Genomic DNA, 9305 nt, shown 5'->3' with positions numbered 1-9305 from the left:
GATTTTTTTTTTACACAATAATATATACAATCTGTATAGTTGATGCACAATAAGCATATTAATTTTGATAAGGGTTACAATAATACACGAGTATTTGATAAGAAACCACCCACTAGTGGCACTTGACTGGGTAAGAAAGATTTTAAAATCCATATTTTCTGGTATAAAAAGTGATAATACACAAAAAACACATTATTATTCTACACTTTAATTTAGGTGTCAATAACCCGTGTTGCAGACAACCTATAATATTATTATGCAATATGACACTTATTTAATGCCACATTGTTGTTGTTGGATTAATATTATTATTATTGTTCATTATTATACATATTATTATTTTATTCACAGAGTGCGTATATATATATATTATATATATACGCTAAATGTTGCTAAAGTTTATTCAACCGACCGAATGGTTATAGAGTGCTGATTTGAAATGTAATTGCATTATATAATATTATACGTAAGCGTAGTGCAGATCATGAAGATTGTTAAGGTCATCAAATTTCCTAGACGATTGTCTTGTAATAAACGGCAGCAGATATTAAAACTTAATAATGATAACCACGATTGGCCATATACGCGAAAAAGCATAGTGATTTGTCAAGGTCGCTTCAAACCCACGGTTAGGACATATATAGGTACATAGAAAAATAAATAATGGGTTATATTGATTATAGGTATATACGTAGAAATAAAAATATTTATAATAATAATACGTGGTTTGTACATATTCAAATAAACGAGTTAAAAACGATAATGGTATGAACTTAAGTATTTAATATTTATGGATTATTAACGAACTAAATTATTAAATATAATGAATATTCAAAATGTATTATTACCTTTTGTGCATCAGTAATAGATTCTGGTATAGGTAATAGGTACAACTGTTGTTAGCTTAATTTACACATCATTGTGAAATCAATAGGTACGTTCATTGTTCCACTCAGAATCTAAAATTGTATTAAATTAACAGATGTGTCTGACGATACACTGCGTAAGTTAATCGAATGTGAGTACTGAGTATATATATACTATAATATATTACACTATATTATACAGTATGATTTTTTAAGTATGCTCAATCTGTTTGTATGCTTAAATTATGCATGTATACAAATTCTGATTTTTGGAATTTTTAAATATACATTTGAAGTTGAAGACCATAATTTCAAATATTTTAGATTCTTTTGCACCACTTAGGATGATTCTTCGACAATGCTACCTTTTTTTTTAAATTTGATCTCCCATTTTCAATTTTATTAATTATTATTCAGCAGATATATTTTTAAAGAATTTCGATGTATCTAAATCAAAATTCGATTAAGTAGTTCTTAAGTTATATATTTATATATAACTTAGGGCCGTATTCATGAAGTCGATGCTTAAGAATAAGTATAGCTTAATCTATTTTTATTTTAATTATCAAATTTAGCTTAGGCAATACTTATTTTTAAGCATCGAATATGAATAGAATAGGGCCCTTAGTATACTAAGGATAATATATATGTTATGGTAATGGGCTAAGTATATACCTATGGGATTGGGGGCTTAAATGATTTTAAAATGTTGGTTATTACTATTGATCTAACAATATAAATAATTTGTAAAAATGATACTAATAAATACTACATAATTATTTTTATCTACATTTATCTAATATTACATATAGTTTATATTTTTGTAAAACCATTTTTAAGGATTATTATCCTTAGCATAAACATTTTAATAACTCAAAAACTATACCCATTAGAATTTCCGCTTTATAACTCCAAATATTTAAATGAACTATTTATTTAAATTTAAACCGGCAAAATTAAAATGTATCTTACTTTCTGTAACTAATACATAAAAAAAAATCTGTATATATATATATATATATATATATAGCTAGTTTCATACAATTCCCAGTCAAGTGCCACTAGTGGGTGGCTTCTTACTCACGTTACTCATATTATTGTAACTCTTATCAAATATGCTAATTGTACATAAATTGTACGAATTGTATATATTATTGTGTAAAAAAAAAATCTTACTTTCTAGTCCTATGTTTATTAGTATTTTTGTATAAAAACTTTTTAAGGTAAAAGACTAGTTTCAATACTATAATCATTTCTTAAAATTAGTCTAGCTCAAGATTATTAATTGTCATTATAGATTATCATATTAATTTTGTTAAATTTCTTAGTTTCTTACAAGACTATACTAGTTTATGAATTTATGATTATCATTGTTGTATGTATGTTGTAGATCCAACACGTTTAACACCTCAGAACTCTTTATACAATCAAGCAGATGATGGAGGAAAAAAGGAAAATGAAAATTTAAATTTATTATTAAATTACAAATATCTTTTACATATTTAATTTTTGTTTTGTTAATTTTAAATATTTATAATAATAATTGTAATACCTATAGCAGTAGCCGCACTGTTCTGTGAAATAAATTGTTCATTACTCGTTGAAGGTTTTATAATTTTGAAGTTTGGTATATTTTTTGGCATATAACACAGATGAAGTATGGTTATCTGGTACAAAGGAAATACTTGATTAACATTCAAAAGGTTAATAATATTAATACAATTATTTAAACATTTATAAGGTATGAAAAAAGATATTGGTAAAATTAATAATATTTAGATATTTATAATTATAAATAAGTAATAAACAAATATTGGAACCTCCATCAGAACTATCTTCTATAAATTGTACTTTTTCTTCTTGGTCAAACTATCAACTTCAGTTGTGGAACTTTCAGACAGTTGATAATCAACTTTCCGATGCCAGATTAAGTATTCTGAAAACTATGGGGAAGTCTGAATATGATGGTCAGACTTATTTTAAAGTTATAGCTATAAAATTGAAATTTTTGGTATTTTCAGATACTTACACCCGACGTGGTCACTCGCTTGCTCCGACAAATGAAATCGAAAACATCCCTCGACTTGTTATGTAAAACCACCATGGGTGGGGGTCAGAATTAATTTTGCACCATCATTTTTAAAACGTTTACCTAGGTTTAAAAAAAAAATTAAAATTCGTCATAAGCGTGATAAGCTATAAGCGATGTACTTATTTATATGCGTTAAACAGTAAACACCGAAAATCGTGAACTTAGGTAGTATAAGGCTATATACCATAAAAACTAATAGTTACAGGTAATACATTTTTGCACCATCGTTCTTAACTGGTTGAAATACATAGGTGTCCGAAAAAAAGTTGAAGAATTCGTGTGATCGCTAAACTTGATTTATACCAATAAATTTAACAAATATTTTGTTTGAAAAAAAATATCAAACACTCCCCTCCCCCACCCAAGTGCCAAAGGTACAACAATTATATACCTACATAATATTTTATATAAGTAGCTATTAAAAAAATTCGATATTATAAAAAATTGTCATTAATAAATTGTTAAAATATAATATATATAGTTCTAAATTAATATTGTAAATTACCTATTTAATATCTATTGACCGTGGCACACTGCAGGTATCTTGCCATCTAGGATTTTGGCTCATATTATGTATGATACAATTTTGGCGCTTTCGTACGATACAACTTTTTTTTTCTTATCTCATTTTGGCACTTATGTCTTCCACCGGTACGCAGGGCAATGGCGTATTTACGGGGGGTAGTCTAAGTGGATGCAATTATTAATGAAATGGCGCTAAGTCCTAGGCGATTAGGTTTTGTAATCTCGCAATAACATTTTATTTAATTACAATTAACTGTTAACAGTCCATAATAAGTTGTCATGTTTATAATTCTTAAATATAAATTGTATATTGTTGTAATCATGTTTATCAGGTACCTATGTCGGCAATTTAATAGTTTACTAGTGAACATAACTAGTTAGTTAATCATGGTTTTATTATTGTTACAAAGTTTATGATAGAAACATATTATATTATATGAAATAATTCAAAACTCAAAAATTTTACATGGACTTATATATATGGTATATTTATTTAATAAACAGACAAACAGTAATAAGTATTGGGGGGTGTGGGGGGGGGGCAAAGCTAAAGCTATACAAATTTAATATTTAATACATTTTGAACTACAAATTATTAATAATTTTGGATTGTCGAAATTTGAACTTTAAATGCTTATAAAAAATAATTATGCCTATGTATCGTAAATATTTTGAAATAGGTATGGTAAAAAGTCACGAGGAACCATGTATTATATTTTTAAGCTTATTGACCAAACGAATAATTTTTATTGATATTTTTAGAAAAAAAAACTCAAACTCGAACAAAAATTATACAAAATACTTATAAAAAAACTATATGATTATCTACTCATTAGTTATCTACTCTTGCTACACTTATGGTGTATGGTATATTCTATACCTATACGGGTTATAGCTATGAATTATTGTATCCACACATATCAATATAATATGTAGTGAATAGTGATAATATTAAAAATAGTTCGATTAGTACGTAGGTAGATATTACGAAAACAAGGTCCATAAACAGCGTTCTCTCCCAATAAGTACCTGATAGTTCTAATATTGGATTTAATTACGATTTTAGTTATTCCGACAATTGACATCGTATAAAATCGTAAAAGTAATAATTAATATTTATTCTACTAAATTTTTTATTTTTATTATATTACAAATGACATTATCGATATTTTTTTGCATTTTTTTTTTATATTATCAAGATAATAGTTAAAAAGTAATGAGTGTTTGTGTATAAGAATTAATAGGTAATAAATGGATGGTTAGTAAATGTAATTCAATATAGCTACATAGCAGCGTCGTATTTGCGGGTGGGAGTGGGAGACCATTGGTGATTTTTTCCATGTATTAACCATCATTTTAGTGTATTTTTCGGTAGTATTTCCGTTTTTATAAATATAGAAATAAAGTAAGAAAACATTTTACAGGGGTATAACTGTATAAGTACATAGGTGTACATATAGTGCACACTGCAGCCTAATGACATTTGTCTAAGCTGAAGCTCTTGCTACTGTTAAAATATTTGTACTTTACGTAATTTACGCTCAAAACATTTTCCTAGCTTGACAACTTTGAGAGAATACAGTAATGAGAATAATACTTTTTGAACCAGGGGTGGCTCCGTCCAGATGAAATCAATATTTATTTTATTTCGATAGGCCGCCATTATATACACGACGTATACCTACACGTCAAATATACAATCCTTAAATAACGTGTGTGCCTCGACTCTCGTTGACAAATATAAACATTGATGGAGGCCTATCAATGCTAAGAATTATTTATAATTGAATACTCTTGTCATGTAAAACAATACCGTTGAAAGATAAAAAGTTTATCACGATATAGAATGATATTTTTTTGAATACAATTGTATGGAAAATCTTCAACCAGAAAAAACCATTTTCGAACCAATCATGGAATGGAACATATTATATTTATTGGAAACTTAAATTTCGGAACACTATTTTAACTGTTACTATAATAAATATTCCATTATGGAAGTCTATAGGTATTTCACTATAGGTATTGTAAAAAAAAAATTGCATATTGAAGCATAATAATAGGCTGCAGTGGCGGCTCGTGCTAAGGTGTAATTTTTTAAATACAATTATATTCGTATTTATACTTCTTATAGTTACTAAATAGAAGTCACGATGATCTATATTTTTTTCGAAATAATTTATATGATTCAGAATTGTGTTTGAAAATATTAATACTTGAAGAAAATATCTTCTTAATCCGGTAATTATTCCAATGCGATAAGAATAATAAACGAAGGCTCAGCGTCTAACGCGAGTGATGCGTACTCAGCGTGTATACTGTATGGTCCGTGGTGCACACAAAAAAAAATAATGTGTGTTATATTATTATTATGATTATATTGATATATGAGCCGCGGCGGGACTATTATTATTATAGTGCGATAATTTGTTCTCGTAGCACATTTTTGGCGGCGACCTGTGCGCTGTTGTATCTATAAGTGCGACGAGCATAATCTCAATTTGTGGACTTCAACGACGGGGGCCGCGGGTCGTAGCAGCACGGCGGGACTATACTATTTTTTTTATACCTATATTATGGTGCGATAATTATTCTCGTCGTACATTTTCGGTGGCCACCAGCGATTTCGTATTTACAGCGCGACGAGTTTGATATTTAAGTCTAATAATAGCTAAGGAAATTCAGACCGACAGCAATGACTGGGAGTATATTATTTTGTTATCCATATCAGTGATATTGGTGATATTATTTACGTCATATTATTTTGATTATTTTTATTTGTAAATAAATATATAATTTTATGAGTAACATAACTTATAAATATTATTTTTGGTCAATGCCTCAGTGGCATCGACAAAAATTTGGTCGATTCTACAAGGCGGTATCGATATTCCCGCGGAGTATATTTTTGAGGACAAAATGGCATCGGCACCGGGCGCCTTAACATATAAATGTTTGCAGGGTTGGTCAAGTTCCTAAATTTATTGTAACTATATCAAAAATATATTCCAACCATAATCGTACAAACACTGAATATCCACTGACCAGATTAATGGTGAAAACCAAAATTAACGAATTATACCTATGAATATACTTATGAATTATCAAAGCACAAAAAGAACAACGGTCGCTAAGTAACTTGTTACTTTCATATAAAGTTATAGGGAAATTTGCAACTAGTTACAAGTTATAAGTTAAATTGAAAATGAGTAACTTGTTATAAGTTACAAAAGTTAAATAAACAAGTAAATGTGAAGTGTTGAATACGAAATTAAAAAGTGTGTAACGGCCTGTAATAACTAGTAACTTTTGTTACAGTTTTTTCTTCATTAATTGGAAAATTATTTAATGTTACATTGGGAAATAGATAGATAAGAATTTAACTATTATTATGATTAGGAGTCATTTTTCACAAGTTTTACTTATAGATACAATATTTAAAATATTATAAAATACAATTAATACAAAGAAAAATTATTGTTAATGTTTGAAAATTTTTTATTAAATATTAATTTTTAACGATAAGTATATCTAAACCTAGTGTACATTTGTAATTTATTATTAATAATGTGGTAATATACTAATTAGTTTTTAAGAATTATTTGATCAATCAATTTTATGTGAGTGTGAGTAATATAAATTGTAGTCTGTAGATCATTTTTCCTAGGGTCAGGATTTTTATTCTGCAATTCACTGTATCTATATTATATTATTGTTCAGTGCATACATTGTAAAATTACGTTTAATAAATAATAATCTTACCAATATAGGTACCGACATAAAATGTTATTGTAATGTAGTCTGCAGTATACTCTGTAGATAAAGAAAAATAGATATTGATTACCTATTACACTTTGCTTATGTGCGTATGGATCAAATACATTTTTTTGGGAGGGGCGAAGCCCCCGCAGGAACTCAAAATATGTACTATGAACAAAATTATATTTTAGCCTCTGACCTTGCCATACATTGGGTTATAATATGACAAAGCTGATCCCAAGTTTTAAATTGTATTGTTGTTTTTATTTGGCTATGGTTGTATAACTGTTTAATAAATATTACAGCTAAGTACTAATAAGTAATATTGAATGAAAAAGTTCCTTTATTATAAATTAATCTCTCATTTTCTATTTGTATTTTATAATTAAAATTGTTCGATGGGAAAGTGAATATTGTTGGTGCATTGAGGAGGTCAAAATTTAAAATTCCCAGTAATTTTCAAAAGCGCCATGAAAAACAAATTTTTTAACAAAATTGATTTTGGTTTTTGGTTTAACATTAAAACAAATGACCATAGGTACATGAAATGTTGACTGAGTGTTTATATTAGCATTTTCTATACACAATGAAATTTTCAAAATATTTTGATTCGTTTTGAACTGTTTATAGGGACATTTTCAGTTTCCAATTTTATTAGTTTTTTTTTCTATATGAATGTCAATAAAACTTTATTTATTGAGTAAAAATGCTTGAAATTATAATACAAGGATCCTACTATAGTACTATATTGTTACAATGACATTTGAAAAATATTAAAAATCCTTAGTCACAGTTTTTCTTTATAAACATTTAAAGTTGACAAAATACGGAAAAAATCAAGAAAATTATCTAATATTTTGAGTTGAGAATTCATATAAATTTTTCTTTTCAAATATAAAATTTGAAAATGTAATACAAGATACCTCATGAGTTTGTTTATCTTTATCAAAAAAAAAAAATGTCTACAAGCAAATCAAATTACATTTTTATGAGCGTTTGAAGTTCATATTTTTTACAAGATTGGATATTCACTCGATTTCTCATGTAGCGACTTTTTATTTTGCTGTAATTTATTCAAAAATAAATAACTGTAAATACATGAAAATTTTATTAATAATGAAATAAAATATAAATTGTATTGTAATTTATTTATTTATTTTTTATTGATCGTGAAGCTTGTTTTAAATTTTCAATCCTTAGCTATAAAAGTTGAACATTTAATACATTTTTAATTACAAAATAATTATTAAACTTTAAAATTTGATTTATGTTGTCGAAATTCCAACCTTAAATGTTCATAAAGAAAAAATTGTGCCTATGTATTTTTAATTTTTCTTAACTGTTATTTAAGCAATATATCAGGAGCCTTGTATTAAATTTTCACGCTTTTTTACCCAACAAATAACATTTTATTGACAATTGTAGAAAAAAAAACAAAAAAATTGAAAACTAACAATGTCCGTAAACAGCTCAAAAACAGTCAAAATATTTGCTAAATTTTATGGTGTATACAAATAAAAGTATAAACATTCAGTGAAATTGTTATGTATCTACAGTTATTCGGTTTTGAATTACAACAAAATAACAAAATCGCTACATGAGAAATTGAGTGAATATCCAATCTTGTAAAAATATAAACTTTAAACGTTCATAAAAATTTAATTTGATTTGCTTGTAAACACTATGTCACGTAGTCAGGTTTGCCGAGCGGTCTAAGGCGCCAGATTTAAGCTCTGGTTCCCAAACGGGAGCGTGGGTTCGAAACCCACACCTGACAACCTTTATTTTTCTGTTTTTATTTTCATTTAACAAGTTTATAATGATAAATTTTAAAAAAAGTCATTCGAAAATGCACTTTTTTTAATAAAATGTTGGTAGAAATAAATTCAATCGGATAAGTATACTCGGCAACTCCAATCCCAAATCTAATCAGTATAATCTTATAAGTTGTACTCCCTGTATCTACAAGCACTTACATATATTATTACCTATATATTGTATAACCAATTATAATTTTAAATCAAAACCATTTGGATTTTTTTTCAATCATTGTCTTAAAAATT

The 9305-nt window shown here is 27.1% G+C and overlaps 1 non-coding gene across 1 annotated transcript; it reads left to right on the top strand.

Moving 5' to 3' along the window:
* The first annotated feature begins 8935 nt into the window (after nucleotides 1-8935).
* Nucleotides 8936-9019, top strand: Trnal-uaa (transfer RNA leucine (anticodon UAA)). Its single transcript has one exon. It is a non-coding gene; the product is annotated as a tRNA-Leu (tRNA).
* The last annotated feature ends 286 nt before the right edge of the window (nucleotides 9020-9305 follow it).

The sequence above is a fragment of the Metopolophium dirhodum genome, chromosome 1 (assembly GCF_019925205.1).
Source record: "Metopolophium dirhodum isolate CAU chromosome 1, ASM1992520v1, whole genome shotgun sequence".
NCBI classification, from domain to species: Eukaryota; Metazoa; Arthropoda; class Insecta; order Hemiptera; family Aphididae; genus Metopolophium; species Metopolophium dirhodum.
The sequence above is the reverse complement of the archived record's forward strand: the minus strand, read 5'-3'. Positions and strand labels throughout refer to the sequence as shown.